Raw genomic sequence first — 22,651 nt, 5'->3', positions numbered from 1 at the left:
TTCTGTAGACGAGTTAAATAAGCAGGGTGACAATATACAGCCTTGACATACTCCTTTCTCAATTTGGAACCTGTTCATTGTTCCATGTCCAGTTCTTACGGTTGCTTCCTGATCTGCATACAGATTTCTCAGGAAGCAGGTAAGGTGGTCTGGTATTTCCATCACTTGAAGAATTTTCCACAGTTTGTCATGATCCACACAGTCAAAGACTTTGGCATAGTCAATGAAGCAGAAGTAGATGTTTTTCTGAAACTTTCTTGCTGTTTCTATGATCCAATGGCTGTTGGAAATTTGATCTCTAGTTCCTCGGCCTTTTCTAAATCCAACTTGAGCATCTGGAAGATCTCGGTTCACCTACTGATGGAGCCTGGCTTGGAGAATTTTGAGCATTACTTTGCTAATGTGTGAGATGAATGCAATTGTATGATAGTTTGAACATTCTTTGGCATTGCCTTACTTTGGGATTGGAATCAAAACTGACCTTTTCCAGTCCTTTGGCCACTGCTGAGTTTTCCAAATTTGCTGGCATATCGAGTTTAGCACTTTCACAGCATCATCTTTTAAGATTTGAAATAGCATTTTCGAATATACTTAGTTAATTTTAATGTCAACTTGTAAACACAAAATTTTAAATACTCATCAGTGACTTTTGAATAACTCATTTTAATTTCTCCACACTTTTAAGAATATGAATTTTCAAAGTTTTAATAAGAATAAGTGAGGAAACAAATGAGTAGAACATAGTAAATGAACAATAAATGTGAGTCCTGACTTTGTTCCCCAAGACCCCCCCACACACACACACACATACATACACTGAGACCATAATATATACTTCCATTTCATTATCACAGACTATTTTTCAGGAAAGGCTGGCTTTTTTGCCTCAATGATTACAAGTCTGTGGTTAAAGTAAATGAATAAAAGCAGATATGTTGTAAATTAAGCTCATAGTTTTATTTCTTAGTATTTATCCTGAAGTTACCAGTTCTATAATTCTTAATCTCTCAATTGCCAACATCTTTGACCCCATTGCTTATAGGTTTTCCTATATTTTTGTGAGAACACATAAATAGGTCTTTCAGAATTTCATAAAAGCCATTCTTATTTCTCACACAACAGTGGAAGGAAGTTAAATTTAGTTCAAAATAATTTAAGCAAAATATAAAAAAACATATGGCAGTTTATTTGCTGCCTAGCACATATCTGTGTCCAGTGTAACTGAAAAGATAAAAACTCACATTTTCATAGTTTTGTCGCTATAACAAGTGTGACCAGAATAATTTTTTTCTTTTTAAATATAATGTAGCTTTTTCAATGATTTCAAATTATGAGAAAAATATGCAGAATGAAGATTTGTGAAAATTTCTAGAAAAATATCAAGTATTCTTTAAGAGCTAAAAATATTTTGCAGCTGGTGATGGGCGTTTAAATGCTATTATTTCTCTTAAGTTTTCTGCAATCAAAATCTCTTTGGTTAGCCAATTTTGCATAAATGTCAGTTAGTCAATACTTTGATGATCTTTTAATTATTTAGAACTAAAATGAGGTTATGACCTCTGATGCATCCAGTATAGACTTTGTTATTTTCTGTAGTATATGCTATGATGCTAGTGCATTACAGACTATAAACATGAATTTTAAAGAGGAAACTTGGCAGGGGGAAAGATGAATGGGAAAAAAAGCATGGCTTATAGTAGAATATAATTACAGAATTTTCATTTACTCCATGGGTTAAAATTTATTCTCCTAAGATCAGCTATTACAAGTCTTTATGAGAATTTTCCCTTTGCACATAAATATCAATACTTCACTCTACTTTGTTACCATGAATAGTAAAGCCAAAACTTACAAATTATGTCTTGGTAGACAAGAGTTAAAGCCTATTATAGCACATATTTACTGGAGCTGAGACAAATAACTTGGGATGCAAACAGAGGATCTTGGTCTCCACTGCAGATACAAACCAAACCAGATATTTCTTTTTGTTTCTTGACACAAAGATAAAGAAAAGCTGCATTTCATTTCAGACATCCAATAAGTGAAATTCTTATTTTAATGTTTTAGAATTATACATGTATTATATATTATATATTGAATAGAAAGCATATGCAGTAGGCTCCCCCCACCCCACCCCTGTTAATTGGTGGGGAATACATTCCAAGAGACCCAGTGGATGCCTGAAACTGTGGGTAGTACTAAACTCTGATTTTCATTCATGTTTCCACTCACAAGTTTAATGCTTTTTTTCCATCTTAGCACTTCTCATGCACTGTGGCTGTAACTTCTGCAGTTTGAGGTGCAACCACACAACTAGCACAGATTTCTTTTTCTTTTACACAGTTTCACATACAGAAGATTTGTTCCTAACCTAGACCTTTGCAACTCAGCATAGGATATTTTTATTTGTCTATTAATAGAGAACTTTCATCTCTTCTCTCCAAGGGAGCATTTTCTGACTTCTCTTTGGCACATCCAAACTGTCAGCATCACTACTCTTGTGCTTTGGGGCCATTATTTTGTAAACCTGAACACAAGCACTGAGATACTGTGACAGTTGACGTGATAAGTGACTAAGGTGGAATAAGCTGGACAAAGGGATGATTCATGTCCCAGGAAGGGGAGTATTCTTGCCTGAGAATCCCATGGGCAGAGGAGCCTAGTGGGCTGTATATAGTCCATAGGGTCACAAAGAGTTGGACATGAGTAAAGCAACTGAGCATGCATGCACGCATGTATATTATATAATTTTATATATGTATTAAACTTCTGTAATATAAGACACCCCAAAACAGAGTGGCTTAAATATGATAGATTTTTATTTTATCTCACATAGTAGTCGCAGAGCTGGCAGGGTAGTTTAGTTCCCCGAGGTTTTCAGGGACAAAGTCCCTCTATCTTGTGGCTTCTTTATCATCATGGACATTGTCTTTAAATGCAGAGTGGAAGCTGACAGCCTTCAAATTCCTGTTCTTCCCTATGGGAGGAAAAAGAGAAGGTCTAGGAGAAAAACACCATATCTTTAAGAAGATTAATTGAAAGTTGTACACATTAGTTATGCATTCACATATTAATGGCAGTTGCCAGCCTCACCCAGCTGCAAAGCTGACTGAAACATGTCTGTAGCGCAGTGGTCATGTGGCACTTGGCACCATATCAGCAGTCTGCATTTCCCCCTTTTCTTTTGGTAATACTTGAAAGATTTTATTGCCAGCACTTAACCAATCACAATCACAATGACCAGATATTCTATCATATATATATTTCAGCTATCAAAGAATAGAAGTGTCCTTACTGCTCAACTCCTGTAGATTTTACTTTCATAGATACTTTTACACTGAAACAGTAAGTACTTCTTATGAATGTACATACCTACCCTTACCTTTTCAATGAATAGTAATTGAGTGCTAAGTGGATCCTGGCATCAGATACTGAACTAGGATAAAGGAGTGAATGTTACAGACATAGTTCCAGCTTTCATGAAATTAATACCAATGGGTGGCATGAGATAATCAAGAAACAAAAAAATCTAGAATAATTGAAACCAACACCTATATGGTTGAGGAGTCCAGCTCTAGGCCAAAATCCTGAATGTGATCTTCTAAGCCCAACTATAGGCAATCTGAAAGACTTTACCCAGTAGGCTTCATGGGGGAAAGTTGCCCTCCCACATCAAGACTTGGTACAAAGACACTGCACTGCAGTCTCTGGAGGGTGTTGCAGTCAAGGATACAGCCTCCCCTGGTGGCCATGTTCTTCCATATATCTGTGTTCTTAGCCCAGGAGCCTCCATTCCAGAGCCTGCTTAGCGAGGGAGCATCAACCACAGCCTTTCTCAGGTGTCTATTGCGATCATCTCATGGACGTGAGGGGAGGAAGGGGGAGGCTTAAAGATACTTTTTTCCACTCTGACACACTAAGTTGGACATAACTTAGAGAGTAAAACAGCTGTGAAAGCAACATTATAGAGCCAAGGAATGGCTCTCTGAGGATGTGACTTTTAGCTAAGATATGAATAACAGGAAGAAACAGAGACTGAGAAGATACAGAAGAAAAAATTCCAGGCTGAGGGAAGTAGAAAAGGCCTTTACCAGAACAATCTGGTGTGCTCTGTGCACTGCAGGCGAGGGGTGGGTCTGGAGCCTGCCTGGGAGCACGCAGTAGAGGGTGGGGGACGAGTTGGAGAGTTGAGAGGTTACCGATTACAGGGCTTTGAAGGTCATTGGTGAGAATTTGGTTTTATTCTAAGTATAATGGGAAATCATCAGTTTACAAAGGGAATCTATGACATATCTATTTTTTTACAAAATTACACTGTCTTCTGTGAGTACATACATTTAATAGAGAAAAATTCAAGTAGGGACATCAATGAGATTAATTAGGAAGAGGGAAAGAGAAGGTGCACATTTCAGTCAGAAGAAAGCCATGCACAAAGGCAAAAAGTTGATAAAAAAGCATGGGGACCAAAAGAAGGTACAAGTCCTAAAGAATGACTAAATTATTGGGTGCAAGTTGGTGGGCAGCTAGTCAGAGAGACTGAGAAATTTGTCTGCATGCATCCAAACCTTCCCCAGGCCTTGATAAGAAGTCTGGACTGAGAACAATGATAGCACATCAATATTTAAAAGAAAAGTAAAGGTTTTTCTTTTACCAAACCAAATCTACCCCTTAGAAAGGGATAGATGAAACAAGAATGTACGGGCAAAAGGTAGGTCATACCCCTAATTCTGCAGCCATCCTCCAGGCAACTCCTTATGAATAGGGCATTACCATCCCTTGCCCAGAATACCTGAAAGTGCTCATGACCATAGACTGGCAAGTTTGTTCCACTGACGGAACCACAGAATCTTGACCTAGTTGGCAGGATATTCAGTTCAGTTCAGTCACTCAGTCGTGTCTGGCTCATTGTGACCCCATGGATTACAGCACGTCAGGCCTCCCTGTCCATCACCAACTACCAGAGTTTACGCAAACTCATATCCATTGAGCTGGTGATGGCATCCAACCATCTCATGCTCTGTCATCCCCTTCTGTTCCCACCTTCAATCTTTCCCAGCATCAGGGTCTTTTCAAATGAGTCACTTGTTTGCATCAGGTGTCCAAAGTATTGATTGGGGCTTCAACTTCAACATCAGTTCTTCCAATGAATATTTAGGACTGATCTCTTTTAGGATGGACTGGTTGAATATCCTTGCTGTCCAAGGGACTCTTGAGGCTTCTCCAACACCACAGTTCAAAAGCGTCAATTCTTCAGCCCTCAGCTTTCTTTATACTCCCAACTCTCAAATCCATACGTGACTACTGGAAAAACCACAGCCTTGACTAGACAGGCCTTTGCTGGCAAAGTAATGTCTCTGCTTTTCAATATGCTGTCTAAGTTGGTCATAGCTTTTCTTCCAAGGAGCAAGCATCTTTTAATTTCATGGCTGCAGTCACCATCTGCAGTGATTTTGGAGCCCAAAAAAGTAAAATCTGTCACTGTTTCCCGTATTTCCCTATCTATTTGCCATGAAGATGGGACCAGATGCCATGATCTTAGTTTTCTGAATGTTAAGTTTAAAGTCAACTTTTTCACTCTCCTCTTTCAGTTTCATCAAGAGGATTTTTAGTTCTTCACTTTCTCCCATAAGGATGGTGTCATCTGCATATCTGAGGTTATTGATATTTCTCCCGGCAGTCTTGATTCCAGCTTGTGCTTCATCTAGTCCAGCATTTCTCATGATGTACTCGGCATATAAGTTAAATAAGCAGGGTGACAATATACAGCCTTGACGGACTCCTTTCCCATTTTGGAACCAGTTCATTGTTCCATGTCCAGTTCTAACTGTTGCTTCTTGACCTGCATACAGATATCTCAGGAGGCAGGTCAGGTGATCTGGTATTTCCATCTCTTTAAGAATTTTCTACAATTTGTTGTGATCCACACAGTCAAAGTTTTTAGCATAGTCAATGAAGCAGAAGTAGATGTTTTTCTGGAGCTCTCTTGCTTTTTTGATGATCCAATGGATGGTGGCAACTTGATCTCTGGTTCCTTTGCCTATTCTGTATCCAGCTTGAACATCTGGAAGTTCACGGTTCACGTACTATTGAAGCCTGGCTTGGAGAATTTTGAGCATTACTTTGCTAGTGTGTGACATGAGTGCACTTGTGTGGTAGTTTGATCATTCTTTGGCATTGCCTTTCTTTGGGATTAGAATGAAAACTGACCTTAACCAGTCCTGTGGCCACTGCTGAATTTTCCACATTTGCTGGCATATTGAGTGCTGTACTTTCACAGCATCATCTTTTAGGATTTGAAATAGCTTGGCTGGAATTCCATCACCTCCACTAGCTTTGTTTGTAGTGATGCTTCCTAAGGCCCACTTGACTTCCCATTCCAGGATGTCTGGCTCAAGGTGAGTGATCACACCGTTATGATTATCTGGGTCATGAAGATTTTCTTGTATAGTTCTTCTGTGTATTCTTGCCACCTCTTCTTAATATCTTCTGCTTCTGTTAGGTCCATACCATTTTTATCCTTTATTCTGCCCATTTTGCATGAAACGTTACCTTGGTATCTCTCATTTTCTTGAAGAGATTTCTAGCCTTCCCCATTCTATTGTTGTCCTCTATTTCTTTCTATTGATCCCCGAGGAAGGCTTTCTTATCTCTCCTTGCTATTCTTTGGAACTCTGCATTCAAAAGTATATATCTTTCCTTTTCTCCTTTGCCTTTTGCTTGTCTCTTTTCACAGCTGTTTGTAATTCCTCCTCAGACAGCCATTTTGCCTTTTTGCATTTCTTTTTCTTGGGGATGGTCTTGATCCCTGCCTCCTATACAGTGTCACAAACCTCCATCCATAGTTCTTCAGGCACTCTATCAGATCTAATCCCTTGAATCTATTTGTCACTTCCACTGTATAATCATAAGGGATTTGATTTAGGTCATACCTGAATGGTCTAGTGGTTTTCCCTACTTTCTTTAATTTTAGTCTCAATTTGGCAATAAGGAGTTCATGATCTGAGCCACAGTTAGCTCCCAGTCTTGTTTTTGCTGACTGCATAGAGCTTCTCCATCTTTGGCTGCTAAGAATATAATCAGTCTGATTTTGGTAATGACCATCTGGTGATGTCCATGTGTAGAGTCTTCTCTTGTGTTGTTGGAAGAGGGTATTTGCTATGACCAGTGCGTTCTCTTGGCAAAACTCTCTTAGCCTTTGCCCTGCTTCATTCTGTACTCCAAGGCCAAATTTTCCCATTGCTTTAGGTATTTCTTGACCTCCTTATTTTGCATTCCAGTCCCCTATAATGAAAAGGACATCTTTTTTGGGTGTTAGTTCTACAAGGTCTTGTAAGTCTTCATAGAACCGTTCAATTTCAGCTTTTTCAGCATTACTGGTCGGAGCATAGACTTGGATTACCGTGATATTGAATGGTTTGCCTTAGAAACGAACAAAGATTCTTCTGTCGTTTTTGAGATTGCATCCAAGTACTGCATTTCGGACTCTTTGTTGACTATGATGGCTACTCCATTTCTTCTAAGGGATTCTTGCCCACCGTAGTAGATATAATGGTCATCTGAGTTAAATTCACCCATTCCAGTCCATTTTAGTTCACTGGTTCCTAGAATATCGACGTTCCCTCTTGCCATCTCCTGTTTGACCACTTCCAGTTTGCCTTGATTCATGGACCTAACATTCCAGGTTCCTGTGCAATATTGCTCTTTACAGCATCAGACTTCACTTCCATCTTCAGTCACATCCAGAACTGGTTGTTGTTTTTGCTTTGGCTCTGTCGTTTCATTCTTTCCGGAGTTAGTTCTCCACTGATCTCCAGTAGCATTTTGGGCACCTACTGACCTGGGCATTTCATCTTTCAGTGTCCTCTTTTTGCCTTTTCAAACTGTTCATGGGGTTCTCAAGGCAAGAATACTGAAGTGGTTTGCCATCCCCTTTTCCAGTGAACCATGTTTTGTCAGAACTCTCCACCAAGACCTGTCATAGTTTCATTGAGTTAAACAAGGCTGTGGTCCATGTGACCAGATTGGTTAGTTTTCTGTGATTGTGGTTTTTAGTCTATCTGCCCTCTGATGGAGAAGAACAAGAGGCTTATGGAAGCTTCCTGATGGAAGAGACTGACTGAGGGGGAAACTGGGTCTTGTTCTGATGGGCGAGGCCATGCTCAGTAAATCTTTAATCCAATTTTCTGTTGATGGGCGGGGCTGTGTTCCCTCCCTGTTATTTGACCTGAGGCCAAACTATGTTGGAGGTAATACAGATAATGGTGACCTCCTTCAAAAGGTCCCATGCAAGCAGTGCTGCACTCAGTGCCCCCAGCCCTGCAGCAGGCCACCGCCGACCCACGCCTCAGCCAGAGACTCACAGACAAGTCCGGACCAGTCTCTTGTGGGGTCACTGCTCCTTTCTCCTGGGTCCTTGTGCACACAAGGTTCTGTTTGTTTCATCTCAGATTCTATTTCCCAGTCCTGTGTAAGTTCTGGCAGCTCACCTGCCAGAATGGCGACCTGCTCCAAGAGGGCTTATGCTATACCCAGGTCTGCTGCACCCAGAGCCCCTGCCCCTGCAGCAGGCCACTGCTGACCCGTACCTTCTCAGGAGACACCCAAACACAGTTCTGTCTCTGTCTCTGTGGGGTCTCTGGGTCATGGTGCACACAAGGTATGTTTGAGCCCTCTGAGCATCCCTGGCAGGTATGGGGTTTGATTCTAAACGCAGTTTCGCCCCTCCTACCATCTTGCTGGGGTTTCTCCTTTGCCATCGGACGTGGGATATCTCCTCAAAGTTGCTCCAGCAGGATATTAAAGGTTGGTATACCATGTACCTGACTGGCCTTAAACCCAGTCTGGCTTTCCTGAGGCAAACTTTGCCTCCTTCTGCCTGCAGAATTTCAGATTTATTTCTAAATCCTGCTTTGTTTGTGTAGGCCCTAAAGTAAGATCTCTGTCTTGATTTTCCAATTACATTTGCTTCGCCTGCTGAGACAGAAGTGTTGTATACTCCAGGAAGCAAGGAAGGAGTCTGGCTGCTGACCTTTGTTTCAAAGGGCTATATATTCTGCAGATGAATATCCCTGTTTTTGTCAAAAGAACTTCTTCAAAAACCACTGTGAAATAACAATAACAACATTTCCTCATTTCCCATATCTACTCAACACTTGGATACTCTGGTGACTTTGTACTCTTCAACCAATAATCAATCTCTATACAGCCCTAGATCCCTATAAGCATGCCCATCATTCCCTCTCCCAATGACCTAGCATTTTATTTACTTTTTTTTTTCCATGGGAAAGCACTTTATTTTAAATATAGCAGTGTGTACATGTCAATCCCAAACTCCCACTCTATCTCCCCAACCTTTACCTTCTGGTAACCATAAATTCATTCTCTAAGTCTATGAGCTTGTTCTGTTTTGTAAGTTCATTGGTATCATTTTTTGTTTGATTTTGCATATAAATGATATCGTATGATATCTCTTTGTTTGATTTACTGCACTTACCACCCATCTGGATAGTGGGTGAATAGTCATATGGATAGTCCATCTATCTTGTCACAGATGGCATTATTTCACTCTTTTTAATGGAGTACTATTATATTGTATATGTGTACCACATCTTCTCTTAGCATTTTAAACAGCCATACTTCTCAATCCATTTTATTAACCTGGTAGCTTTGGGGAATATAGTTCTAAAATAGGTCCAATCTCTTTCCCTTTAACCAAGAACCCATTACATTTCCTGGACATTTTATGACTTTCAGTTACCACAGACTTTGTTATTGCTGACTAGTTTATGTTTACATACTCTAAAATAATCAGCATTTCCATCTAACCATATGAAAAATATCAAACAAATCCCAGTTAAGAGATATTTTTCAAACTACCAAAATCAGTACTCCTCAGTACTGTCAAAATCATTAAAAATAAGGAAAAAAAAAATTTCAAAAACTGGTTACAACCAAGAGAATCCTAAAGAGGAAGATGTGTTGTGGTATCCCAGATGGAATTCTAAAACAAAAAAAGGACTTTAGGGAAAAACTGAGGAAATGTGAGTAAAGAATGAGCTTTAGTTAAATAATAATTATCAATATCAGTCCATTGTGACAAATGAACTGAACTTATATAAAATGTTAATTAGAGGAAAACTAGATGTAGGGTATGTGGAAATTCTCTGTACTAGCTTTATAATACTTCAGTGATCTGAAACTGTTTTGAAATTAAAATGTATTTTAAAATAAGCAATGTAATAGTACAATGGCTATATATTTTGCTTTATTCTAGAAAGTATGCTCCTTGCCATAACTTTTCAAACTTATTTTATTATTTCTTTGGTTAAATTCAATTCCCTTGTTTCTTTTAAAGATACATAAAAATCTCCCCCTTTTTCCTGAGCACATTGATGAGGTTATTTAAGGTCAGGTTGTGTCTATAAATATTAGGACTGGCCTCATTTCAGGTTGAGAGGAGAAGCTTCATTTGGAGTTGAAAGGCGAACACTTAAAATCATTTTTAATTATTTATTACTGCAGTTTCTGATTCTTCCTTTTGTATATCGATTTACATGAGCATAAGCAAACTTCTTGAATGCTTTATAAAGGTTTTATTATACTTCCTTTCTCTATCTTCAAAATGCATCTTCTCAATTGACCCATTTTCCATCATCTAAGCACCTGTAGAGAGAAGATAATATTCTCACCTTTGGCATTGATGATAATGGAGCATATGGCAGACTTAGGAAAAATAGAAGCTCCACCACTTAGTAGCTTTCAACCTTGAACAAGCTCTGCTGCTTAACTTCCTCCATTACTAAAGCAGAAATAACACTAGTAATGAGCTCATATATATGATAAGGATTAAATGAGATAGTGTATTTAAAATGTTTAGAACCCACCACATGAATTCTCAATAAATGGTAGCTATTGTTTTTAGGGCTGTGGTTTCCTATGAGCCCATATGTGACAGAGAAGGCAAATCACTCATCGTCAAGCAGTAAAACATAAAAGTCCAGTTCCTCCTAAGACTGGCAGAACAAAATGAGAAAATACAGTAAAAGGTTTATATACATAAATATGGGAATTATGAGCAAAGTCAAGGAAGCAGATGGGAGGATAGAACAGCCTGGCTTTTGCTACAGCTTTATAATGTCCCTGCAATGCATGATGACTATTACCAGGTCAGCTACCTTTTATAAATAGGTCACCAAAGTGGTGGTTTTAATTTAAGAGAATTTCATTATTGTTGAGAACTACTCTGACCTCTGGGGGAAACAAAAAGAAGAAAAGGAAATGTCATTACCGTTTGTTGCTGTTTAGTCAGTAAGTCATATCCAACTCTTTTGTGACCCCAGGCCCAGGCCCAGGCGCCTCTATCCATGGGATCTCCCAGGCAACAATACTGGAGTGGGGTGCCATTTCATTCTCCAGGGTATCTTCCCAACCCAGAGATCAAACGCACATCTCCTGCATTGGCATACACACACACACACACACACACACACACATTCTTTTTCATACTCTTTTTCCATTATGGCTTATCACTGGATATTGAGTATGGTTCCCTGTGCTATACACTAGGACCTACTAGTGTTTATCTACTCTATTAATATATGTAACAGCTTACATCTGCTAATCCCACTCTATTCTTCCCCTCTCCTCCCTGATCTCTCCCCTTTATCGAAACTGAAGTTATCTCTGGAGACCACTCACAAAAATAAGTAAATAAGTATTTGTTGAATAAATTTATCCTTGGGAGGCAACCAGTAACTGTCTTTTTATTAACACTGTGTGTATGACATGCATTCTATGTGTCTCAACATTTTTTATTATTCACTACAATCCAATAAGATAAATTTGCATCATCTTCCTTTTAGAAAGATAGAGTAAAACAAGAGATCCTATAGCATGTCCAAAGTCACTCAGCTAGGAAATATGATGGGATGCCAGGTCTCTCTAAGTCCAGATCAATATTGAAATTAATATTCCTTGTGCAGGCACTAGAGTCACAATAGTGCATAAGATACCGCCCCTTCCCTCACGGAGCTGAGAGTCCAGTGAGGAATACAGGTGGTGTAGGTGAAGTGCAAGTGCTGTGGGATCACACAGGCAGAGGCTCTAACCCAGAGACAGATGTTCAGCATTCATAGCTCACATCAAAGCACATTTTCTCACTTGGTTCAGATACGTGTGGTCCTTAGCAGCAAAGATTGTATCTTATCCTTGAGTTATGGGGCAGAAGAGACAGTGGTTTAGCATACCTGCTTTAGAAAGAATGCAGTAGGCTATAGCTGCAGCAGGTTTGGTGGCACTTAGAATAGTGTCTGTCACATAAATATGTTTGACTCCTCCCTCTTCACAGGGCTTCCCTGGTGGCTCAGATGGTAAGGAATCCTCCTGCAATACGGGAGATCTGGGTTTGATCCCTGGGTTGGGAAGATCCCCTGGAGGAGGGAATGGCTACTCACTCCAGTATTCTGGCCTGAAGAATCCCATGGACAGAGGAGCCTGGCAGGCTACAGTCCATGGAGTCGCAAAGAGTTGGACACGACTGAGTGACTTTCACTTCTCTTCACAGTCAGCACTATGCCTAACTATGTAGGCCCTCAATCAATGTTGTTAAGTCATTGGAGTGGTTGTGGAAACTCTGACTTTATTTTAGACAACACTGTAAATAAACTAAACTCAGACACAATGGGGAAAAAAAGCCAATTTGGCATAAAAAGAATAAATAAGTAAACCAATAAATAAATAAGTACTCTCTTCTGCCAGAGCAGCAGGTAGGTATGAAAATTTAGACAAGTGCCAGAAGCATATGCATGGCAGAGTTTTATCAAGAAGTCAGCCAGTCTTCTTTCAATTTCTGTATCTGTGCTTCTATCCCTTCTGCTCCTTCACGACCATCTTACTTCTCCTCAGCTTTTGGAATTATCCAGAAAATTCCCTGTCCCTTTGGCAAGGATAGTGTGGGGTGGTAATTGTTGTTCTCCACTGAGTCAAATCATAGCCTTGGATACAGGCAAAAAGTTCCAGACGTGCTGGCCCATGATTTAGGTTTCCATGAATATTTACCTATGGCTAATTGTCTCTTAACTTCTCAGAGGAACAGATCCTTTTATTCTGACTAATTTTATTCTCCTAATATGCACTACAATAAAAAGGATCAAGAGAAGTAAAACATAATATGGGAACTATAATTGAGATAAGATCTATCTGGATTTTATAGTTTGATTAGAATAGCAAGTGTCAGAAAACTCAAAAAAGTTGCTTGCAAGATTAACCCTAAAGCTTGTTATTTTAATATTTTCCCAGTGAAGAAATGAGAAAGCATGTTAACACTATCACTATGATAACAATCTAAAATTTTCAAATAAACCTAAAGATAATAGTAGAAATGAGGGAATTCCCTGGTGGTCTAGTGGTTAGGACTGGGTTCATTTCCTGGTTGGGGAACTAAGATCTTACAAGCTATGTGGTGCTGCTGAAAAAAAAATATTTTTAAGGAAAAAACGTGCTTTCCTTTCTAGAATGACCCAAACTCTAATTTCATGTCTGAGACTCATAAAACAAATCATAATGGATTCATTTAGCACGATTACACAGTGCAGTTCAATTCTTCAAATGGAATTTTGTTCTGTGGTAATTTTGTTCCAGAGCACTATATCATTAAAGTGAAATATTAATGATATTTTTATTACAATTGTCAAGAAAATTATGGACAGGATTCCAAAAACATAAAAGCTTATAGTTGTTTTAGAAACCTACATTTTTAAAATGTGCTATTCAAAGACATTCAGCTTCTTAAGAAAATAATTATAATGACTCTCATTTATCATGGGTATTTATTATTCCAAAATTACATAAATGCTAGGCTGAACCAAAGAGCAGCAGTGAAAGAATTTATATGAAAGATTAATTAGAATTAGAGTATTTCCCTTTAGAACAATTCTATAGGAACTCAGTGTGTTGGTGTTCATTTTAATTAGAATTTGTATTTCTTTTAAAAAAGTAATACTTTTTTCACAACTATATCTGCCCTGAGAAAAAGATACTTTCAAATCACAGTTCTTTGGGGAATATTAAAGTAGTGTTTTTGACTTCCAAAATGACTATGTGCAACCTAAACCACGAAAATGTGTCTTGTTTTAAATTCCCATGGACAAAATTAGTTTGAGTCCTGAACCACTGTTTCCTGTGGAAAATACTAGCCCACTACTGGGAATAAGTTTTCCTCTAAAAACTCGCTGATATTATAGAACAATTTTGACAACATTGCTGCTAGTAGCAAAGAGTTTTGGTTGTTCTTTATTAATTTTTATGTCAGTATAAAGTTCAATAAACTCTATCAATTTAGATTTTGAACAAAATTCTTTGAGGAACACATTTCTGTAAAAATAGATTAGGAAATAAAAAATAGATTAAGGAAAGTTTGTAACAGATATTTCTTTTCTATCTTTATATTTCTTTCTGAAAAAAAAAATAACAGATTAATGTAGTCTGGAGATTTAATAGGTAGGCGTTAATCATTGTAAAAGCTTCTCTCCAGGAGAGAAAGTTGATGTAGAACCTCAATGAAAAACATATACTTATCGATAAAGTCAAAGTTTGTTAATTTAGATATCCTTGACTTATCCAGAGTTCTTTCATCTGATAGTACCAAGTTCATAATATAGTTGGAATTGGTAAGGGAAAAAATTGAGTATCTTGGATGTCACAAAATTTTTTTATTTAATGTCACATATTGCATTCAAAGGGGGATCATCTTAGGGCTTTAATTATAGTGTTCTTTATTTTCAAACTGAGGTTAACTCATCTTGATTTTCATATTATCCAGGCTAAGGAGAATCTAGAAGATAATGAGTGTTGTCCAGGGTGGCAAAAAAGAGAGAGACTATAAAAATAAATCCTAAACTAAAAAAAAAAAAACTGCAATGGATGACCCAATTATTGTAGACATTGTCTGTTCATGAAAATATCAACTTTGGGTTGAATTGTGTAATATGGTATCAGAAAATTATAAAAAAAAAAAAAACACTTAATAAGTCCGTTGAAGATTAACATGATGTGATATCCTGAGATGGCTAAGTTCCCCTAATATTTGACCCTCCTGAAGGTAACACTTCAAACCCTAGACAAAAGATATTTTATAAAAATAGCCTGGAAGCATTGAAGAAGGTTATAAAACAAGCAGATTCTAGAGGAAATTTGAACTTGGAAGAATGGATCATAGGAAGTGAGTTGCCTATTGTTATATTTATTTTTTAAATTCCAGTGGGAAGCATGCAGTCTTTCTGGTCTGAAGTTTTAGACTACAGAATTTGAGGCAAAAAATGATCTTGAAAAATGAGGAGATAATCCCAGAAAAGAGGGCTCTAGATGGGTGGAGTTTCAAATTTTGTTTATAAATTTATTTATTATCTGACTGACCAATGAGCTGTGTGTGCACAAGATAGCTTCAAAGCAGTCCAAAACTTTCTTTAAAAATGAACTGATGGAGGAGAGGATGAGATGTATGGAAAGAGTAACATGGAAACTTACAGTACCATATGTAAAATAGATAGCCAACAGGAATTTGCTGTATGGCTCAGGAAACTCAAACAGAGGCTCTGTATCAACCTAGAGGGGTGGGATGGGGAGCAAGATGGGAGGGAGGTTCAAAAGGGAGGGCATATATGTATACCTATGCCTGATTCATTCTGAAGTTTGACAGAAAACAACAAAATTCTGTAAAGCAGTTATCCTTCAATAAAAAAAATTTTAAAAATAAACTGAAATTTGAGCTGTAATCTACAAAATCAAGTTTTTATCCTAATAAACTAAACGCCCACAAAGACGAAATCCTTAAAACTCTCTGGAAGAATAAGTTAAAAAATTAGAAGTTTCCATAATATGACAGTCACGTTGTCTAAGTTTGCATGTGCATCAGTTGCTCAGTTGTATCTTGACTCTTTGTGACCCCGTGGACTAGTAGCCCACCAGGCTCCTCTGTCCATGAGATTTCCTAGGCAAAAATACTGGAGTGGGTTACCCTTTCCTTCTCCAGGGGATTTTCCCAACCAAGGGATTCAACCCGCGTCTCCTGTGTCTCCTGCCTCAAAGGTAGATTTTTTACCTGCTAAGACATCAGGGAAGCCCCCAAATTATTTGAAATCAGATGATCTGGAAAAATATCCATTTTCAAAAGGAAAGACAATCAATAGCAACCCTGAGGTGACTTAAGTTTTAGAATTTTTAAAAATTATTATTGGAGTATAGTTGATTTGCAAAGTTGTGTTAGTTTCATTAGTTCCAGGCATACAGAAAAGTGAATGTTATGCATATACATTTTTATCCTCTCTTTGTTAGATATTTTCTCATATGGAATGTTATAGAATGTTGAGTAGAGTTCCCTGCAGGATTTTAGAATCATAAGGTAAGGTATATTAAGCAGCTCCTATAACTCTGCTCAGTGAGACAAAAGAAAATATGCTTGTAATGATGAAATCTCTGAGGAGAAATAGAAATCATATTAAAAATGCAAATTCTAGAACTGAAAAGCTATATCTGAAATAAAATATTAACTGAAGGGAATTAATAGAATAAAGAAGGCAGAAAAGTTAGTGACTATGAAGACAGACCAAAGAAAATATTCACCTGAAGAATACAAAAGGAAACATTAAAAAAGGAAATTTTTGTTCAGTTGCTCAATGGTGTCTGACTTTTGCGACCCCATGGACTGCAACACTCCAGGCTTACCTGTCCTTCACCATCTCCAGAGCATGTTCAAGCTCATGTCCATTGAGTCAGTGATGCCATCCAACCATCTCATCCTCTGTCATCCCCTTCTCCTCCTACCTTTAATCTTGCCCAGCATCAGGGTCTTTTCCAATGAAGTTCTTTGCATCAGGTGGCCAAAGTATCGGAGCTTCAGCTTCAACTTCAGTCCTTCCAATGAATTTTCAGGATTGATTTCCTTTAGGATTGACTGGTTTGATCTCCTTGCAGTCCAAGGGACTCTCAAGAGTCTTCTGCAACACCACAGCACAAAAGCATCAATTCTTCGGCATTCAGCCTTCTTTATGGTCCAATTCTCACATCCATACATGACTACTGGAAAAGCCATAGTTTTGACTAGATGGACATTTGTTGGCAAAGTAATGTCTCTGCTTTTTAATATGCTGTCTAGGTTGTTCATAGCTTTTCTTCCAAGGAGCAAGTGTCTTTTAATTTCATGCCTGCAGTCACCATTCGCAGTGATTTTGGAGCCCAAGAAAATAAGATCTGTCACTGTTTCCACTGTTTCTCCATCTATTTGCCATGAGGTGATGGGACCGGATGCCCATCTGGTGGGCATGCCCATGATCTTTGTTTTTTTGAATGTTGAGTTTTAAGCCAGCTTCTTCACTCTCCTCTTTCACCTTCATCAAGAGGCTCTTCAGTTCCTCTTCACTTTCTCCCATAAGGGTGGTGTCATCTGCATATCTAAGGCTATTGGTATTTCTCCTGGCAATCTTGATTCCAGCTTGTGCTTCATCCAGTTAGGCATTTCACATGATGTACTCTATAAGTTAAATATAAGTGAAAAAAAAATAAGTTAAATAGTAAGTTAAATAAATAAATAAATAAGTTAAATAAATCATGGCAGATTTTTAAAGTTGAAGAATCATGGCAGAAATAAAAGAATGTGACAAAACAATATTTGAAGGTAGAGTAAGTAAAATTTCTGAATCTTGGAGAAAAAACATAAACTTACACATTAAGAAATTCAACAAATCACAAGCAGGAAAAATACAAAGAAAATCAGGAACAAGTATGCTGATAATGATAACTAAAGATAAACAGAATATCTTGAAAATAATTAGAAGAAAATAACAGTGTGCATTCAGAGAAGCAACTATGAAAAATTACTAGATTCTTTTGAAAAACTGTAGAGGCCAGAAGAAAATGAAATAAATATCTTTAATGTGATAATTTTGGGGGAAGGCAGTCCAAAATTATTTACCAAGAAATAATATTCTTCAAAAATTGATAGTAAAGGCATTTTCATATGAAAGAAAGCAAAAAAAAAAAAAAAAGTTACCAGAAGACTTATACTGTAGAAAATACAGATTTCAAGCTAAAAGAAAATGATTCCAGATGGAAATTTGGATTGTCAATAAGAAGTAAAGAACAGCAAAAGTGTTAAATGTCTACAAAATTTTAAAGGACATTTTTCTTTTAACATCTTTAACTATGTACATCTATTTAAAGCAAAATCATAAAACTGTTTTGTGTTCATAATGTATGCAGGCAGCTATAACATAAACAAGGATGGAAGAAAATGAACTCTCAAAACTGCAAGTGTTCTATACTTCTTCCAGAATTGTTACAATATTAGTTTTCAGTAGACTGAGAAAAATTTGTCAATTGCAATATTTTGTTGTTGTTATTGTTCAGTCACTACGTTGCATCCAACCATTTGCAACTGCATGGACTATAGCATACCAGGCTCCTCTGTCTTCCACTATCTCCTGGAGTTTGCTCAAATTCATGTCCATTGAGTCAGTAATGCCGTCCAACCATCTCATCCTCTGGCAGCCCATTCTCCTTTTGCCTGCACTCTTCCCCAGCATCAGGGTCTTTTCCAGTGAGTGGACAATACTTAGAGCAACCACTAAAACAATAACCTAACAAGTTATAGCTAAGCAAGGCAATGTAGTTCAAAAAATAATGAATAACAAAGAAGGAAGCAAAGGTTCATATGCACTTAAAATAGATCAACCTAAATCAAATCATAATCAATAATTGCATTAAACGATTATGGAATAAGCACCTCAATTAAAAAGCAGAAATTGTTGGCGTAGATCAAAATAGAAAGAGCCAAGTAACTGCTGTCAATAAGAGATGCACTTTAAATATAAATACAGATAAAATTAAATTTAATCATTGGCAAAAGATATACCCTGAAAACAATAAGTATAAGATAGTTATTTTGGCTGAAAAGATATCAGGCAGTATAAGCTTCAAAATAAAAGAGTATTATCAGAGGAAACGGAGAAGGCAATGGCACCCCACTCCAGTACTCTTGCCTGGAAAATCCCATGGATGGAGGAGCCTGGTAGGCTACAGTCCATGGGGTCGCTAAGAGTCGGACACGACTGAGCGACTTTCCTTTCACTTTTTCCTTTCATGCACTGGAGAAGGAAATGGCAACCCACTCCAGTATTCTTGCCTGGAGAATCCCAGGGACGGTGGAGCCTGGTGGGCTGCCGTCTATGGGGTCGCACAGAGTCGGACACGACTGAAGCGACTTAGCAGCAGCAGCAGCATCAGAGGAAAAAAAGGCCCCATCATAATAATGAAATGGTCATTTCATCAAGGAGGTAACCATTACAAATAAGATAGTACTTAATAATGGAGCTTAAAAATGTACAAAAATAAAATGAACAGAATGAAAATGAGAAATAAATAATTCAACACTGTTGGAGATTTGAACAATCCTCTCTCAACAATTGATAAAAGAACAAAGACAATCAGTAAATACATAGAGGATTTGAATTAGTCCATTAACCAGATTGACCTACTTGTTATTTTTAAACACTGTACATACCTTAGAATTGTAGAATATAGAATATACCTTCTTTTCAAATGCACATGGTTCAAATGTTGAGATAGAAACATGTTGGATCGTTAAAGGGAGTCTCATTAGATACAAAACGATTGAATTTGTAGGATATGTTTTTTGACCACAATGGAATTAAATGCAGAATAAATAATAAAATCTAGAATTACCTCAAATACATTGAAACTGAAAAATTCTGCTTTGGGGGTTGGACTCCAGTTTCAGAGTTTTTTAAAAGCTCCTCACATGATCCTAATTGGCCAGGGAGCTAGTGATGGCCTAGGAGCTTGAATGAATGAGGGAAAGAAGGATGGCTTTCACTCGTCATGTGAGTGAAGTTGACAGTGATGTAAGTAAGTAAACTAATTCTCTCTATTCCTAATTAACTCCTCATCCAAGCTTTACATAAATATAAGTTGTAAGGCAAAATTATCACAAGAACTTTCTTGGTGGTTTAGTGCCTAAGACTCTGTACTCCCAATGCAGGGGACCCAGATTGATCCCTGATCAGGGAACTAGGTCCCACATACTGCAACTAAGAGTTCACATGCTGAAACTAAAGATCCTGCACGCCACAACTAAGATCTGGTGCAGCCAAATAAATAAACACTTTTTAAAAACAAAGCAAAATCGTCATAGATATCCATGACTCCTTTTTAGAAGTTTCCATTTTTAAATAAAGGAAAATCCAACATTTCTGTCATTTGTCATGAATGAACGTTTCATAAATATTTTTCTTCCTAATACTCTTATTCCATTTGTAGTTACTTGATAATATTACATTTTATTTTTTACTAATTTTTAATTAAAAAGTAAAAACAACAATAACCCTTATCCTGTTAGGTTAAAGAAAATCTATGAAATTCATTTCAATTAGTTCTCACTTCCTTAATGTAAATGAAATGTCTGTATAGAAAATCTTGATTTTAAAAGGAAGTGTCCTAAAATTAAAAAAATAAATATATTTTAAAAAGAGCCTCCCCCCATCTTACTAATAGACTCATTAGAGAGAACGGAGAGACTCCCCTTTGGTGGCTTAATGAATACGTCACCATGATGGGGAAGCACACATGGCAAGGAACTGTAGATGAGCTCTTAAGAACTACAGGTGGCCTCTAGTTGTTGGGCAAGAAATAAAAAAGGAAACAATGAACGTTCTCAGTCCAGCGTCAGCAAACAGTTGATTAATACCAGTAGCCATGGCAGTTTGGAAGAGGACCCTGAACTTCTGGTAGGAAAGCAACCCTAGTCAACACCAAGAATGCAACTTTGTGAGAAGCTAAGGATCCAACTAAGCTATGCTCAGTCTCCCGATCCACAGAAACAGTGAGAAAGTAAATGCAATGCCACAAAAGAAAAAACACTTCCAAATAATCCACTGGTCAAAGAAGGAATCAAAAAGAAAATTATAAAATGTTTTGAATGTAAGGATAACAACAGAAGTGCAGCTTATTGAAAGTTGAGAGATGCAGCTAAAACAGTGATTAGAGAAATTCATAACTAACAATAGAAAAAAAATTTAAAAATTGATTATTTAAGAAGACCTGGAAAATTGACAGACTCCTACCTAGAGTAATCAAGGAAAAAGAAGGAAAATCCATTTCTATATAAAGAATAAAAAACAAGGACCAACACTGCAGATTCTACAGAAATTAAAAGAAAGATAAGAGTAATATAAACACCTTTATGGCAACAAATTAAACAATTAGATCAAACAGGCAATTATCTGAATAATAAAACTTATCCAAAGTGACAAAATATGAAACAAAATCTGATATCTATTTATTTGTATTTATAAATAGATAAATAGATATCTATTTATATCTGTTTATATTTATCCCTATATCTGTTAAAAAGATTGAATTTTTATCAAAAATTCCCCTACAAAGAAAATTTCAGTCTTAGGTGCTTTAAATGTTGAATTCTATCATACATTTAAGAAAGAAATATCAATTTTACACAGACACTATCAAGCGATAGAAAAGGTTATACTTTTCAGCAAAGACATAATGAAAATGAAAGTTCTTTCCTTAACCAATATCCCTTCATGAACAGATGCACAAGCACTTAGTAAAATGGTAGCAGTTGAGTGTGAAGCATATGAAAGGAGACTGTATCATCACCAAGTATAGTTTATTCCAAGAACGTAAATTTAACATTCACCCATTTAATTTACCTTGTTAATATATTAAGAGAAAAAAAAGACACGATTTTCTCAATAAGGCAGAAAAAATCATGCATCCATGATAAAGATTATTAATGATTAAAGAGTGAATGTTGTCTTCTTAGGTTTGGTTGTTGTTCATTTGTTAACTCATGTCCGACTCTTTGCGGCCTATGGACTGCAGCACACCAGGTTCCTCTGTCCTTCACTGTCTCCTGGAGTTGGCTCAAACTCACGTCCATTGAGTCAGTGATGCCATCTCGTCCTCTGTCCTCCCCCTCTCCTCTTGCCCTGGATCTTTCCCAGCATCAGGGTATTTTCCAGTGAGTCGACTCTTCTCATCAGGTGGCAGAAGTATGGAGCTTCAGCTTCAGCATCAGTCCTTCCAATGAATATTCAGGATTGATTTCCTTTAGGATTGACTGGTTTGAGCTCCTTACTATACAAGAGATTCTCAAGAGTCTTCTCCAGCACCACAATTTGAAAGCATCAGTTCATCAGCGCTCAGCCTTCTTTATGGTCCATCTCTCACATCCATACATGACTACTGGAAAAACCATAGCTTTGAATATACGGACCTTTGTTAGCAATGCAAAAATGCCTGCCCTCATCACTTATATTTGACATGATACTGGAAATCCTAATAATTGCAATCTGGTGGTGATAAAATTAAAGTCATAAATATTAGAAAAATATTTAATGGCACCATATATAGTTTGGCATAGAAACAGAACCATATGGTATGTATTCTTGGTGTAAGGCTTGTATGATAATGTTTCGATGTTCCTTCATGTTGATATATGTATCAGTTATTTGTTCCTTTTGATTATTGATAGGTATTCCATCAAATTAATACCTACCATTTGTTTATCATTATCCTATTAATGGATAGCACCTAGCTATTTCTAGATACTTAGCTATTG

At 37.3% G+C, this 22,651-nt stretch overlaps 2 long non-coding RNA genes across 4 annotated transcripts in view; one reads left to right on the top strand and one right to left on the bottom strand.

The window, feature by feature from the left end:
* LOC145546654 (uncharacterized) overlaps positions 1-22,651 on the top strand; it is a 239,762-nt gene that overhangs the window by 62,189 nt on the left and 154,922 nt on the right. The window lies entirely within an intron of this gene.
* Positions 2,798-22,651, bottom strand: part of LOC145546657 (uncharacterized) — a 35,432-nt gene continuing 15,578 nt past the window's right edge. Inside the window, exons 1-3 of one of the 2 annotated variants that reach the window (XR_014083127.1) lie at positions 18,448-21,892; positions 16,720-17,524; positions 10,500-10,662 (exon numbers count right to left, since the gene is read on the bottom strand). This is a non-coding gene — a long non-coding RNA (uncharacterized LOC145546657). Of the gene's footprint in view, positions 2,978-10,499; positions 10,663-16,719; positions 17,525-18,447; positions 21,893-22,651 lie in introns of those variants that run through there. The other variant, XR_014083128.1, reaches the window with a different exon arrangement.

This window comes from Giraffa tippelskirchi, chromosome 4 (assembly GCF_054371585.1).
Source record: "Giraffa tippelskirchi isolate mGirTip1 chromosome 4, T2T-mGirTip1v1.2.pri, whole genome shotgun sequence".
NCBI lineage: Eukaryota > Metazoa > Chordata > Mammalia > Artiodactyla > Giraffidae > Giraffa > Giraffa tippelskirchi.
Note: the sequence above shows the minus strand (reverse complement) of the source record. Positions and strands in the feature narration are given on the sequence as shown.